General features: G+C 44.3%; 1 protein-coding gene across 8 annotated transcripts in view; it reads right to left on the reverse strand.

Annotated features, from left to right (window-relative positions):
• The window catches only part of LOC102179130 (WAP four-disulfide core domain protein 3), a 49,577-nt gene continuing 33,742 nt past the window's right edge, over positions 693-16,527 (reverse strand). For 2 of the 8 annotated variants that reach the window (XM_018064207.1, XM_018064206.1), the window contains exons 14-18: positions 10,084-10,191; positions 5,011-5,112; positions 3,709-3,819; positions 1,477-1,616; positions 702-1,301 (exon numbers count right to left, since the gene is read on the reverse strand). The gene's annotated coding sequence lies outside the window, so the exon portion shown is untranslated. Of the gene's footprint in view, positions 1,302-1,476; positions 1,617-3,708; positions 3,820-5,010; positions 5,113-10,083; positions 10,192-16,527 lie in introns of all 8 variants that reach the window. The other 6 variants (XM_018064208.1, XM_018064205.1, XM_018064204.1 and 3 more) reach the window with 6 other exon arrangements.

The raw sequence follows: 16,527 nt of genomic DNA on the forward strand, positions 1-16,527 counted from the left end.
AATCTTTTTAAAAAAATCTCAAAAAAAAAAGAAAAAAAAGGAAATATGAAGTCAAGGCATAGTTACGTGACAAGTAGAGAGATTCAGTAGCAAGGGAGAAACCCAAGTAGCAAGTGGGTAGAAACCCACTGAAGATAACAATTAGAGAAGTCTTTCATGCATAAGAAGGGGTGTTGTCCAGACTGTATGAGGAGGCAAGTTAAGTGTTAGTTGTGATTGACTCTTTGCAACATCGTGGACTATAGCCACCAGGCTCCTCTGTCCATGGGATTCTCCAGGCAAGAATACTGGAGTGTGTTGCCACTTCCTTCTCCAGAGGATCTTTCTGATCCACGGATCAGACCCCTATTTCCTGCTTGGCAGGCAGGTTCTTTACCACTGAGCCACCAGGAAAGCAGGAAAACCCATAAAGCAGAGTAAATGGGTACAAATATACAGGGATAGAAAAGGAGGGAATTTGTATTACAAGTTGCAAACTTGCCACTTTTTTCTTTCTAAAAAATACTGATTTATTTTTGGCTCCATCAGGCCTTTGTCGGGGCTCTTGGGTCTTTGTTGCAGCCGGTGGGTGTCTCTCTAGTTGAAGTATGTAAGCTCCAGAGTGGCATGCGGGACCTTAGTTCTCTAACCAGGAATTGAACCCATATCCCTCACACTGGAAGGCAGATTCTTAACCACCAGATCACCAACAAAGTCCCACAGCTCTTTTCTTAACGAAAGATGTGGCAAGAAAGATGGTGAGACGGGAATGGTGGAGGTTGGAGTAAGAGGTAGATGACATGGGTGTTTGAAGAAAGAGAAGCGTGACATTGTCATCTTGGTGGTTGAGAGAGTGAATTTCCTGGGGCGGGGAGTGTGGATAGATATCCAGACAGTATTGAGTGCCTGGGCTGGTCCCAGGAAAAAGGATGAGGAGGAAACAGGCCATGAATTGTGATGGATAATGAAAAAGAGAGAAGGTCCGTGGATTGGGGTTAAATACTCTTTTTCGGTGGAGGTCTTAATGTAAGTGAACTAGAAATCTTACATAGAAAGAATGACTAAGGTTGGATAATGCCACAGAAATCATTTTATTCAGACAAAAAGATAATTTTAGAAGCAGTCATGCTATAAATCATCAAATAATTGCCCAAATTCAACACTTAAAAACTGAGTTATTTTGGATCCATATCCTGTGATCCTGGGGTTCCGGAAAAGACAGTAAGAAAGCACAGATCTCAGAATAAAGATGACATTTGGAAACAATTACTGAAGGAGGCCAAGGTTCATTTATCATCCAAATGGATAGTGAGGCCCAGATCCTAAAACACAAAGATAATTATGTTACTTTCCAGAAATTCCTGCTCTTTGCTACCAATCAGCTTTCTCCACGTGCCACCCAGACTCCCACGAGCAGAGGGGCAGCTGGAGTCCTTTCTGGGCTGGCAAAGGCCAGCAGGGACTCAGCCTCCCCGTAAGTAGCTCCGCTATACTCACAGGGACTTGGCAAGATTTTCCACAGCCATTGCTGCAGCATTTTTGGCCCGGGGGACAGGATCCATCTCCTGTGCACCTTTCAGCACAAGTTCCAAACGTTCCTTCTGGCACCCTTGGACACGTTCCAGGTCTCTGTTCCACTAAAAGACAAAACAGACTTTCCATAACCCAGGCTGGCTCTGTAGAAGGCAGTGGGACCCAGTGCTGAGAGATAGAGAGCTTAAGACCTCACTTCCTGAGGGACTTTCTTGATGTCCCCAGTCGCCCCCCTTTCTCAACTTTGGAGGCACACAGGACTGCTTTGTCTATGGGAAAACACACTGATGACCAACTGCTGTAGCGTCTTGGGAGAAGAGGAGAGAGCCTTGCCACTAACCCCCTTCTTTTTGTTCCAGTTGAAACTAGATAATTAAATCCCAGATCACAAACAGCGCCAGCTTCCCACCAATTCTACACGCCTCCAGGTGCCGACGAACACTTGAGTCCCACAGTGAGAAAAATCATCAGGCCATTAGCAGCATCATTCTAGAACAGGGTTCTGATGACTGGATTTGGAAAGAAATAGCAGACAAAAGGCAAAAGGCCAGGTTTCCAGTTTTTAAGAGGGAACTTCCTGGCAGTCCAGTGGTTAGGACTCGGAACGATCACTGCTATGGCCTGGTTTCAATCCTTGCTCAGGGGACTAAGATCCCCAGTCCAGTATCCAGTGCTACTCAAACTGGGTCCCATGACCCGGCAGGATCAGCATTCCCTAGGAGCTTGTTAGAAATTCGATTCTTGGGCCCCACCCCACACCTACTGAAACTCTAGGGTTGGGGCAGAGCAATCTGGATTCAACAACCCTTCCACCCAGGTTATTCTTACACATGTAGATATTGGAGAAACTCTGCTGTATATCATTCCCCAAAACAGTCTACCCTATTGAGTTGGGGGCATGGAAAATGCAGGCTGGATATTACTCTTGTGCATCAGGTGAAATGGGGGTCGACAATTCTCTCTATTCCGTGTTGGGCAGAGACCTCCTTGATCTGTGGGATTCCCTTACATACTCCTCCATCACACACACACCCCCTAAAAAACATCTAAGTGTGGTCCTTGAGCCCAAGACGATGGAGAGGTGTGTTAGCAAGCTGTTCTTTGGATTTTACATGCAGTCTTAACCCTACAGCCTCCCTAGTTCCCAGGCCAGTTTACTTGTTTGTTGGTTGCGCTGCATAGCATGTGGGATCTTAGTTCCCTGACCAGTGATTGAACCTGCACCCCCTTGCACTGGAAGCTCAGAGTCTTAACCACTGGACAACCAGGGAAGTCCCTCTCAGGCCACTTTGGTTCACCCACCAAAATTACAGCAGCAGTGCTCGACCCTAGCCTTCAGTCAGGAAAGTGAGGGCATTGAAGGTTCTGCAGGGAAAGCGCACCTGCCCGCCACTGCTGGCAAGTATCAGCCTGGATCACGAGGTAAATGGGACAGTGCACAGAGTAGTTTATGATGAGCTTTAGTCACCAAGATGTGTTAAATAGAAAAATATTAAAATAGCCATGTTGAGAAAAATCGCAAGTTGCAGAATAATACATGTGGTGTGATATTTATATGACAGTATGTGTAACTCTATCATGCTCATGAAATCACATATATGTATAAACATAAAAACAAGCAAGAAGAGATTAAAAATCAAATAAAGTTCATTATGACCACTGGGAAGGGAAGAATGAAATGGGGAAAAAGATACTTGTTCATGCGGTTTCAAGTGTCTTTGAAATGTTTATCTATCTAAAATAAGGATATGAAGCAAATATAGAAAAATGTTAAAAAAGAAAAAAAAGAGAGAGAGAATCAGCCTAGGCAGGTGTACATACTGGTGGACTGAACGAATGGACCTGAGTGTCACACCGGCGTGTTTGGGTGTGAGACATAGGTTAACTTGTTCGTATCCGTGTTCTTTCCAGCCCTTGTGGAAGAATAATTTGGTACCTGAACGTTATTTCATTTTTGTGTTAAAAGTATTTCCAGCCTTTTCAAGTTTTCAAATACTTCTAGAGCAAGATATTATCAATCTGTCTTCATGGTCTTCCGGACTTGGGAGACCGGGCATCTTTCCCTTCTCTGTCAGAGGCTCTTTTGGCCCCACTATAGCAGCCTCCTCTCTCTATGTGCAGCGGGTCTGATAGCCATTGTCCTAGCAGGGCTGAGCATTCAGTGGGTCAGGGACGCGGAAGCCTTGCAGCTCTTACCTCGCCGGTCCTGGGTGGGTGAGCAGACACGGCCACATCCATTGCTGACACATCGGCTTCCTGCTGGGCAGTCCCAGTGTCCTTGGCATTGGTCCAGGCAGATACCTACCCCTAAAGAAAATTCAGCTGAAAACTGTTAAGCCCGGCAGGATAGCAGGGGAGAGCTGTGAGAAGATTTGCTTGTTTTAAACTTTTATTCAATTCAAAAAATATAGACAAGCTATCTATATATTTTGCATGATCATGAAAGGAGTACATTTTAAAAGTTTTAAAACAAAAAGTACTCAACTATATAAAGTAAAAAGGAAGTCTCTCTTTCCCCCAACCCGTTCAGCCCATTTCCCAGGAGATATCTCCTATTTCCTGTAGCTCCTTCTGGAATCTTCTCTGTGCTTTTACAAATATAAAGGCAAACACACCAATAATGCACAGATGTACACACAATACAAGGAGACGTTTGTCTATTAAATTACAAATATGTGGCGTGAGACTATACATATTTTTGGTATTGAAAGATGTCTTCATTAGGCAATTTAGCAATGTATATCAAAAGTTTTCAAATGTAATTTGGCCCTTCCATGTTTAGGAATTTATCCTATGAAATGTGATTTAACTCAAGGGCATTTATCTTGTACTTGTTATTAAAAAGTAACTCAAAGTGATAGATTATCCAATTCTTCAACAGTAGAATAGGGCATGGAAATAAGGCATATCCACATACTGGGAAACAATGAAGCTTTTTAAAATGTGTGATAGAATTGTGTTTATTGATTAGGGATGGTCTATGACACCATATTTGTAAAAATCACATATCCTGGATTTTTGTTGGTTTGTTTGTATGTCTGTCTTTGCTACTATGAGATCTTTAAAGATGAAGATCTCTGCTTTGCTATCGCCCAGCACTCAGCACAGTCCCAGGCATGCAGTAACCACAAAAATCAACATCTACTCCCTGTGAAATCTGAAAAAAAATATGTGTGCGTATGAAATATGGAAACTTTTATTGTAAATGCTAACATGGTTATCTGAGTAACAGGATCATGGATCATGTATCTTTCTAATTAGTAGTATTTCTGAGGTTTTTTTTTTTAATAACAAACATAAGCTGTATAACAAAATAAAAGAAGTTTCAAAAAGTTAGGACACAGCTCTGAGACATGCTTTTCCCTCCGGAAGGACAAGCCTGAATGTGGAGACTGTGGGAATTAACCATCTAAGGAGGGAAGTCGGGGCCGAGCTAAGCACACAGTCTCCCTGGGTTGTGTGGGGTCTGGGGACCCGGGCAGGGCTGGGTGTTTTTACCTGCTGTGCAGACTGGAGAGCAGACGCGACTGCATCCCTTCCTGATACATCGTGCTCCAGCCCCACAGTCCCAGTTTCCTCGGCAGCGTTGCACACAGATTCCTAACATCAGAAAAGGATCAGCGAGTTGGTGGGAATGTAAATTGGTACAGCCACTGTGGAGAACAGGACGGAGGTCACTGTAATCAGTGGCCTTTGGGTTCAAAGGAATGTCTCCTCTTTAAGCGACTTGACTGAATTTGCTGCTTGTGCTTCTAGAGTCACGTGGCTCAGTGGTAAAGAATCCTCCTGCCAGTTCAGGAGATGCAAGAGACACAGGTTTGATCCCTGGTCAAGGAACTAAGATCCCACATACCTTCTGGCCAAAAAAACCCAACAGAAAACAGAAGCAATGTTATAACAAATTCAATAAAGACTGTAAAAATGGTCCACATTAAAAAAAAATCTTTAAAAAATAATTTAAAAAAGAAAGAAAATCACTCAGAGGAACAAAGATTTGATCTAGGGATCTTGCCTGAGGGAAATGTAGGGGAACAATTGGGGATGTAACTTGTTAAGGGACCTCTCAAATTTTCTTCTGATCCAGCTGTGCAGAGAATTGAGCAGAGTGGTTGCTAGGGAGATGGTGGGGGGCAGGATAGGATGCCCTGAAAGAGTGAGCCAAATTAAAGAGAATGTGCAACCAAAGCCTTTTCAGGGTATGGGGAATGGGGCCACCCTGCTGTGTGCCCCAGAAGAGGCAAAGGCAAAGAAGGAGGAAATGTCAAGTCCCGGAAACCTGCAGGGAAATGGACATCTCTGATCAATAGTGAGGTTGGCACTGCTGTAGCTTTGAGAAACCAAGCTGATGTGGGCACCAGCTCACCTCCAGTGAGTTTGGCTGGGAGACCTTGGCTTGGGGTTCTGGTCAGAGGCCCCCAGGCCCGACAGGAGGAGAGTTCAGGTCCCAGGTTTCCAGCTCCTGGCTCCTGTCTCGAGGATGGTCTAACCCTGCACACCCTAATTCTCTGGTCTGGTGGGACTATTCCATGAGTGCGCTTATCTCCTGTAAGATTTCCAGAGCTTTGCCATTAAGGGAAGAGAAGAACAAGTAATTCCTGCAAAAGCTCTGCAAGCTGAGCCTGTGCGCTCACACCAGCTTCCTGTAGCATCTATTTCTTCTCCAGGATACATTTGTCGTCTGAGATGTGGAGTTTCTTGCACAAAGAAAGTCATCTGAGAGTAGAGGCTGATCCGTATCCAACAGACTATATGTCAAAGCTGAGTCTCATCTGTTCCTTTCCAGTTTTTTTCCATTTCCCTCTTCTGGGTGACCTGAATTAAATTAGCCAGGTTTAGAGGGATAAAAGGTATAGGTGGAGTGGACACTAAGATTCTTTTTGCTTGTCCCAGCTCCCATGAGTTCCAGCACAGAGTGGCCCCATGCAAGGAGTCACTGGTTATCTGAGCACATATGCTTTGCCAGAAGTTTATACTGTGAAAATGTGTTAAGGAAACCTAACTTAAAATCAGAGTGGGGATGGGAGGAGAGTTTGGGGGAGAATGAATTCATGTATATGTGTGGCTGAGTCCCTTTGCTGTCTACCGTAACATTGCTAATCAGCTATTGCGTTGTGTTAGTTGCTCTGTCCTGTCTGACTCTTTGCAACTCCACGGACTATAGTCCTCCAGGCTCCTCTGTCCATGGGATTCTCCAGGCAAGAATACTGGGGTGGGTTGCCATGCCCTCCTCCAGGAGATCTTCCCAACCAAGGGATCGAACCCAGGTCTCCCGCATTGCAGGCAGATTCTTTACTGTTTGAGCCACCTGGGATTCCAATCACCTGTACTCTAATATAAAATTAAAAAGTTCAGAAAACAAATAGAGTGAGGAAACCACGAAGGGAGGGCTCGCACACAGGTACCACTCAAGGCAGCTTGTATTCTCCGGCAAGAAAGAGGAAGATTTCCTGTTGGTTGGCAACTGGGAGCCACCCTTGCCTGCAGCCAATGAGAAGCCACCACCACTTCAGACTCTCACTTTCCTCCAATGAACTTCTGTTCAGAACAACCATTCCCAACTTTCTCCTGTCCTCTATAAAAATGCTGCTGTCCTTCGCTCTCCTGACTTGCCCCTCGTTTACCACATTTTTCTTGTCTCCAATTCTAAGTCCTCTGCTATTCTCAAAAAAACTTGATTTTGCTGGCTGAATTGCTTACCATTTTCTTGTTCAAAGCTGACAATGCTGTATAAATTCATATATTTAATTTAGTCTTCACACGATGCAATAACAGAGATATCATTTTCTGGGTTTCCTTGATGCAGAACTGAGGGTAATAAAATATTACATGCGGGCTTCTCTGGTGGTGCAGTGGATGGGCGTCTGCCTGTCAACGCATGAGATATGGGTTCTTATCCCCAGTTGGGGAAGATCCCACATGCCGTGGAAAACTAAGCCCACGCGCCACAGCTGCCGGGTCTATGTTCTAGAGCCCGGGAGCCACCGCTAATGCACCGGTGTGCTGCAACTGCTGAGGCCTGAGCACCGAGAGCCCCTGCTCTGCAACAAGAGCAGCCACGACAACGAGAGGCCCGCACACCACAGCTGGAGGAAGCCCATGCAAAGCAAGGAAGACCCAGCGCAGTCACAAATAAAATAAATAAATTAATTAAAAAATTTTAGAAATTACATACTTTCCCCCAGTGTCCCCAGAACAACATTTTGAAATAAATTCCTAATTGCATGAGGTGTTGCCTCTTACTGACAGTGTTTCCTGTTACTCCATTCTTTCCCCATTGTTAATTTTTTTTTTTTTTTAAAGTATGTGCTATGGTTAGGACCAAATACAGATCTACATGAGTTCATTGAGCCATCAGCATATCCTCTGACATAGGTGTTGACCCATATAACAGCAGAGGAACTCGAAGTTAAGCAGCTTGCCCTGAACCCCACATTGGTGAGCTGCAGAGGTAGAATCTGAAGTTTCTGGAGCCTTGCCCTCCACCTCCTTCAATGCCAAAAACAGACCTGGGGTCAATCCTGACTCAGCCACTCACTGGCTTTATAACCATGAGCAATTCACGGTCACTTAGACCCAAGAAACTTCAGTTTCTTCATCCAGTATAATAAGGAGGTATGTAAAATCTAGTGAGAAGAACCAGCATTGAAGTATTGCTTAGAGTAGCAACTGTAAAGAAAATCCCACCAGAAATGTCCACTAGAAGGTAAGTTACTGAGGTGATGTAGTATATTCTATATGGTGGGATAGAGGAAATTTACTTAAATAAATTTATTGAATTTGGTAAATATTATCAATAATTAATAAGTGCAAATAATAAGTATAATGCCATAGAAATGTTCATTATTTTCTCGGCAGTCAAAATATTATGATTATATAAGCATTGTGAGAGAGCTTATTCTTAGGTAGATTGATAAGAAGTTCGGGGCTCTCCAGGAGGAGAAAAGGACAAACTTATTTTTTACATTTCTGTGTCTTAGTCACATAAGATGTTTTTTCTTAACCTCTAAGAAGTTATTTCTCCTAAGACTAACTTTCATTAAGCCCAGAGCTAATGTTTTTTTGGGGGGCTCCAAAATCACTGCAGATGGTGACTGCAACCATGAAATTAAAAGATGCTTGTTCCTTGGAAGAAAAGTTATGACCAACCTAGACAGCCTATTAAAAAGCAGAGACATTACTTTGCCAACAAAGGTCTCAATGCTATAGTTTTTCCAGTAGTCATGTATGGATGTGAGAGTTGGACCATAAAGAAAGCTGAGTGCCAAAGAATTGATGCTTTTGAACTATAGTGTTGGAGAAGACTCTTGAGAGTCTCTTGGACTGCAAAGAGATCCAACCCATCCATCCTAAAGAAGATCAGTCCTAAGTGTTCATTGGAAGGACTGATGTTGAATCTGAAACTCCAGTACTCTGGCCACCTCATGCGAAGAGCTGACTCATTGGAAAAGACCCTGATGCTGGGAAAGATTGAGGGCAGGAGGAACAGGGGACAACAGAGGATGAGATGGTTGGATGGCATCACCGACTCGATGGACATGAGTTAGAGTAAACCCCGGGAGTTGGTGATGGACAGGGAGGCCTGGCGTGGTCGCAAAGAGTCAGACACAACTGAACGACTGAACTGAATGGTTACACAATAGCACATCTCTCTCAAAGGATGTTTTTTCTTAAGCTCTGTACTTATGATTATATAAAACAATGTATCTTGCTTGAGGACAGGTTTCTCCTTCTTAACAAAAACCTTCTGACTGATCCTATTCTCTTAAGATGCCTGTTGTGGAAGTGAGTCTGGTAAGACCTTTCTATTGTTAGTAACCAATGCAAAAAAGTATATAAAGCCCCACCCAAACTAGTAAGCGGGACACTCTCTACCCGCTTCTGATGTCTATGTCAGAAGCTTTGCCTACCACTTTTTCGCTGTAATAAAGCTCTGCTACACAAAAGCTGAGTGATCAAGCCTTGTCTCTGGCCCTGGATTGAAATTCTCTCCTATGGACGCCACAAATCTGACACTGTTCACCATAAGCTATCAATTGTTCAGTCACTAAGTCATGTCCAACTCTTTTTGACTCCATGGACTATAGCCTGCCAGGCTCCTCTGTACTGGGATTTCCCAGGTAAGGAGAGTGGAGTGGGTTGCCATTTCCTTCTCCAGGGGTTTCTCCCAGACCAGGGATCAAACACCTGTGTATTCTGCATTGGGAGGCAGATGCATAAAAGCATACCATATATATATATGTAAAACAATTATATCATAATTATAGTGTGTATATATATGCCCACACACATATATAGGCTTATCATTAGTTTCTGATTTTTATATAATGAGTATGACTTTAAAAAAAAAGGAAATGATTAAGGGTCTTTTTAAGGGATCTTTATTGATGAGATGCTGGGCACCTGGCCCTCTGACCTGTTTTCCCCCTAGAAGGGCAAGAGTGGAGGAAGGGACTCCAAGAACCTTGATGGGTTTCTGTCTCATTTCTGATCAGCAGCACAGTTTTGAAAAGGCCAGGCAAGGCTAGCTCTGGCACACCTGGTTAGGGAACCAGGCAGGACTCTTCGTCTTACCTATTGATGCTTCTGGTGCAGGGGAGCAGACCCGATTACAGCCTTTGCTGACGCACCGTCTTCCAGCTCCACAGTCCCGATCTCTGAAGCACTGGGACTCACAGATGCCTGCGAGAGAAGAGGCATCAAAAACTTAAGTCTCAGAAGCAGGTACTAGGAAGGGGCTGTAGAAGAGAATAAATGGAACCCTTCTTAAGAGGCACCATCTGCATTTTATCACTTTAACAAATTATGTAATTTACAAAATGTCTACTGTCGCAAAAAAGTTCACAATCTATATAGAACTTTACAGCTTTAAGACTGCTTTTACAATCTACAGGACGTAACAGAGATGATATTATTCAGAGATGCTAATCCCATGTATCTTTTTGTTCCTGATTCTTCCTAGTTTCTGGCTTTCCAATCCCCACCCACAACCACCACCTCATGGAGTCAATGGCAACCCCTGCTTTGTGGGGAAGGCACACCAGCCTGAAATAAAAAGGCCAGGGCCTGGCAGTGAGTTTTGAATTAGGCTTTGTTGAATTAGACAACAGGCTCTGCTGAGAGAGAAAAGATTTTCTAAATTTCAGAAGCGCCTCTTTGCTTATACAAGGCTTAGAAATCTGAGCAGAGAGAAGACGCTGGAGATTATGTGAGTTCTCATCCCATAGAAAATAGGAAAGTCCTTCTGGTCAATGAGGAAGAGAGGGTAAGGAAGGGGGTATCAGACAGGAAGGAGAGAGTGGGGAGGCAGAGAGAGGGAGGGAGAAAGAGGAGGAGAAAGGGAGAGAATGTTTATGGAAACAAACATTCATAAAATTGACCTTTTTGTTTCACTCCTAAGAAATATATTCTACAGGAAGCATTTCCACTGATGGACAAAACTATAAAATCATTTTCCTTATACCATCCTGGGCAACAGCAAAAAAATGTCAAGCAAATAAAACGACCATCAAATGGGAACTGGTTAAATGAATTAAAGTAAATGTATTCACTAGTCATCATATAATCCTAAAATTATGAAATCTGTCTGTGTGGACATTGGAAAATGTCCACAACTCATACTAAATTGTAAAAGACATATGTTCATGCAGGGATTCCTTGGTGGCTCAGATGGTAAAGAATCTGCCTGCAATGTGGGTTCTATTCCTGGGCTGGGAAGATTCCCTGGAGGAGGGCAGGGCAACACACTCCAGTATTCTTGCCTGGAGAATCCCCGTGGACAGAGGAGCCTGGCAGGCTACAGTTGTGAAGAATCAGACACGACTGAGCGACTAAGCGTAGCACAGCACATATGTCATGCATGATAGGATACTTTATACAAGAGAATAGGATATACGCTAATTTGTGCAACTGGAGGCCACAATAGAGGGCTTATTCTAATTTCAATACGGTTCACAGACAGACCCAGGCTCTTTCTCGTGGTCTATGTGGCTACAGGTAAGTCTTTTCACTACTGTAAGCCTTGGTTCCCTCATCTGTACAACAATATCTGTTACTACTTCTGAGATTGAAAAGCAACAATCTCAGAACATGCCTGGAAAATAACAGGAACTCAGAATTTGATGTTTCTTCCCACAGTGACTATGTATCTGTCAAATCAGTTAATGCAAGAGGTTGGTAAATCCTTCCAGACACCAAGTATCCTCAAATAGTAGACGCTGCAAGTTTTCAAACACATATGGGAACTATTGTCCTCAATAAATTACTAAAGAGTTTACTAGCATCACTGAGTAAACTGGATAATCAACCACCATGTGGACTGCCTGACACTTTTTACATAATTACAGTGTCTTCATGGGGCAATTTTGAACATTTGAATCGAAACACTTTAAAGTGTTCAGGTCTCTAGGTTGGACTGAAGGCTTGTTCATTGTCCTCCAAACAGAGACCAAGGTGAAAACAAGGGAGGGCCCATGGCAAGGCTGGGATTTCACCGGAGATTTTTGGGCTCCGGATATCCTGGTTTTTCACAATCACATGAGAGTGATGCTCCCTTCCAATGAAGGGCACCTTCTGAAAGGCGCATGTCTGGCTCCCATGCTGCCAGGGTCTTTTCCTACCATTCACTGAGCCCTTGCTACTGTGCCAGTTCTAGGCAAGTGACTCACATCTGTGACCTCATTTATCTGTCACAAGATTGCTAGGAGATGGGCCTTCTTAATCTCGATGTACAGAAACCGAGACGCTGGGAGCTTGAGTAACGCCCACAAGACCCCTGAGCTAGAAAAAAGCAGGCGCAGCATCTGAGACACACAGCTCTTTCAAAAGAAAGATTTGAAAAGAAGCTTCCTCGTTACTGCTGCCGCCTCTCTGTAGCACTAACATCTGTGTTCACTCATGAACCAGGACGGGAGGACAGCCCCAGAAAGCTGCTTCTATCAGAAGACCTTCTCAGGACGGTGCTGTGGATCCTGACTAAGGGAAGGGAGGGGAGCTGCGGAGGAAGGCAAGACGTGGGGAAATCCCACCGGGACAGGGCTCGCTTGCTGCAGTTGGGACTTTCAGAAAAAAGAACAGAACCCACCATATGACAGATGCGGGTCCTTTCTATTCCACGTTCTGTGCCTTGAGGAAATGAAGAAAGAGACAGAAGTGGGTAAGTGGTGACTCTTGAAGAGTTCCTCCTGCAGGGAGGCTGCAGAAAATTGTTCAGGGTTTTTCAAATTGAGGACACCAGCTTTGCCAGGTATTAACAAGTCACATAACTTTTCTGACCTCAAATTTCTATGTCTAGGAAATGATTGTGACATGACAGCTTAAAAAGATGTTATGAGGAATCAAGGCACTCACACTTCCCCCTCATCCACTCCACCCAGAGCTGCCAGGTATGGCTTTACAGGTTGTGCGTAATTTTACAATGATGACTGGTGACAGGATGAGCAGGACTGTAATCCCTCCCATCTTCATCCTGAAGCCTTCCACCTGGGCCCTGCCTCCACCCAGAGAGAAGGGCAATTTTTCCATATGGATAAATGTAGTCGGTTGCCAAACTGAGCACCCACTGGACTCTGTCCACTGCAAGAGGCCTTTTTCTCATTCTCCCAATGGTGACATTTGAGCTTGTGGTGATTTCCATCCATCCTTAGTGGCCCAGCCAAAAGCCAAGCGGATGTCTGTCTGTGCAAATGCTCCCTCTTGACCAAGGGATCCTCGGGGAAGGCGTACATCTGGCACTCACCCTTCACTTGTTTCTGGGCTACCACTTATTGAGCACTGACTAAGTGCCAGGCACCTGGCTACATATTTAGCAGAATCTCACTTAATCCTTAGAATGACCCTGTTAGATAGGGGCTATTATCCTTGTTTTAGGATGAGTAACTTGCAGCCATCTCAGAGCTGGGAAAAGGAGGGGCCAGGGTTTGAATGCAGTCTGTGTGACTGCAAGCCTCCTCGTTACCCTCTACTGCTCTGAAGGCTCTCTGGAGCTAGCAGCCGTGTTCTCATGTGAGCCAGGACAATGATGTCAGCCCCAGGACTAGCCTTCCCCATCAGAAGCCCCAGGGCCTCCTGTCCTAGCTCCACAGACTGGGGCTCTGTGGGTCAGGAGGGGAGTCCCAGGGGAAACTCCATCAGCCAGCCAGATGTGGCGAAACACCCGCCCTGGAACAGAGGCAGCTGCTCCAGTTGGCCTTGCAGAGAACAGGACAAGAAGATCTGAGCAGGAAGGAGATGTCCTAAGCAGGCAGCGTGGCTGTGAGAATGAGCCAGAGTGTGGCCAGCAGCTGCCACGCTAGGGACACACACTTGTGGCCACTTCATGCAAAGATGCAGGGTGGGTTTTTTCCTTATAGTTTGAATGTGGAGGAAAATACAGGCCACGTGGATAATGTCCCTTCATTGTTACTTCTTTGGGAGGCAGCGTGATCTGGGAAGTACTCTGGCATTGGATATGAAGAGACCGCCGCTGCCTTTTATTAACTGCCTGATATAGGAGGAGCACATAATCTCCCTGAGGCCCAGTTTCCAAGCGCTTGAAATGTGGGTAATAAGATTTGCTTCTTGAAGGTGTAATGAAGATAAAATGCAAAGGTGAGGTCTACAGACATTTCTACCTTATCCGCTTTAGCCAGCACTATGTTATGAATTTTTTGGAGGGGTGTTAGTTCTAAAAGGTCTTGTAGGTCTTCATAGAACCAGAGTAATAGGCAAATTTGGCCTTGGAATATAGAATGAAGCAGGGCAAAGGCTAATAGAGTTTTGCCAAGAGAACTCACTGGTCATAGCAAACACCCTCTTCCAACAGCACAAGAGAAGACTCTACACACGGACATCACCAGATGGTCAACACTGAAATCAGATTGATTATATCCTTTGCAGCCAATGATGGAGAAGCTCTATACAGTCAGCAAAAACAAGACCGGCAGCGGACTGTGGCTCAGATCATGAACTCCTTATTGCCAAATTCAGACTGAAATTGAAGAAAGTGGGGAAAACCACTAGACCATTCAGGTATGACCTAAATCCAATGCCTTATGATTATACAGTGGAAGTGAGAGATAGATTTAAGGGACTAGATCTGATAGATAGAGTGCCTGATGAACTCTGGATGGAGGTTCATGAGATTGTACAGGAGACAGGGATCAAGACCATCCCCAAGAAAAAGAAATGCAAAAAAGCAAAATGGCTGTCTGGGGAGGCCTTACAAATAGCTGTGAAAAGAAGAGAAGTGAAAAGCAAAGGAGAAAAGGAAAGATATAAGCATCTGAATGCAGACTTCCAAGGAATAGCAAGAAGAAATAAGAAAGCATTCTTCAGTGATCAATGCAAAGAAATAGAGGAAAACAACAGAATGGGAAAGACTAGAGATCTCTTCAAGAAAATTAGAGATACCAAGGAAATATTTCATGCAAAGATGGGCTTGGTAAAGGACAGAAATGGTATGGACCTAAGAGAAGCAGACGATATTAAGAAGAGGTGGCAAGAATACACAGAAGAACTATACAAAAAAGATCTTCATGACCAAGATAATCACGATGGTGTGATCACTCACCTGGAGCCAGAGATCCTGAAATGTGAAGTCAAGTGGGCCTTAGAAAGCATCACTACGAACAAAGCGAGTGGAGGTGATGGAATTCCAGTTGAGCTACTTCAAATCCTGAAAGATGATGCTGTGAAAGTGCTGCACTCAATATGCCAGCAAATTTGGAAAACTCAGCAGTGGCCACACCAGTGGAAAAGGTCAGTTTTCATTCCAATCCCAAAGAAGGGCAATGCCAAAGAATGCTCAAACTACCACACAATTGCACTCATCTCACTCACTAGTAAAGTAATGCTCAAAATTCTCCAAGCCAAGCTTCAGCAATATGTGAAGTGTGAACTTCCAGATGTTCAAGCTGGTTTTAGAAAAGGCAGAGGAACCAGAGATCAAATTGCCAACATCCGCTGGATCATGGAAGAAGCAAGAGAGTTCCAGAAAAACATCTATTTCTGCTTTATTGACTATGCCAAAGCCTTTGACTGTGTGGATCACAAGAAACTGTGGAAAATTCTGAAAGAGATGGGAATACCAGACCACCTGACCTGCCTTTTGAGAAACCTATATGCAGTTCAGGAAGCAACAGTTAGAACTGGACATTGAACAACAGACTGGTTCCAAATAGGAAAAGGAGTATGTCAAGGCTGTATATTGTCACCCTGCTTATTTAACTTACATGCAGAGTACATCATGAGGAATGCTGGGCTGCAAGAAGCACAAGCTGGAATCAAGATTGCTGGGAGAAATATCAATAAGCTCAGATATGCAGATGACACCACCCTTATGGCAGAAAGTGAAGAGGAACTCAAAAGCCTCTTGATGAAAGTGAAAGTGGAGAGTGAAAAAGTTGGCTTAAAGCTCAACATTCAGAAAACGAAGATCACGGCATTTGATCCCATCATTCATGGGGAATAGATGGGGAAACAGTGGAAACAGTGTCCGACTTTATTTTTGGGGGCTCCAAAATCACTGCAGAGGGTCATTGCAGCCACGAAATTAAAAGACGCTTACTCCTTGTAAGGAAAGTTATGACCAACCTAGACAGCATATTCAAAAGCAGAGACATTACTTTGCCAACAAAAGTCCATCTAGTCAAGGCTATGGTTTTTCCAGCTGTCATGTATGGATGTGAGAGTTAGACTGTGAAGAAAGCTGAGTGCTGAAAAATTGATCCTTTTGAACTGTGGTGTTGGAGAAGACTCTTGAGAGTCCCTTGGACTGCAAGGAGATCCAACCAGTCCATTCTGAGGGAGATCAGCCCTGGGATTTCTTTGGAAGGAATGATGCTAAAGCGGAAGCTCCAGTACTTTGGCCACCTCATGCGAAGAGCTGACTCATTGAAAAAGAGTCTGATGCTGGGAGGGATTGGGGGCAGGAGGAGAAGGGGACGACAGAGGATGAGATGGCTGGATGGCATCACCGCCTCGATGGACGTGAGTCTGAGTGAACTCCGGGAGTTGGTGATGGACAGGGAGGCCTGGCTT

Source organism: Capra hircus, chromosome 19, assembly GCF_001704415.2.
Source record: "Capra hircus breed San Clemente chromosome 19, ASM170441v1, whole genome shotgun sequence".
Classification (NCBI taxonomy): domain Eukaryota; kingdom Metazoa; phylum Chordata; class Mammalia; order Artiodactyla; family Bovidae; genus Capra; species Capra hircus.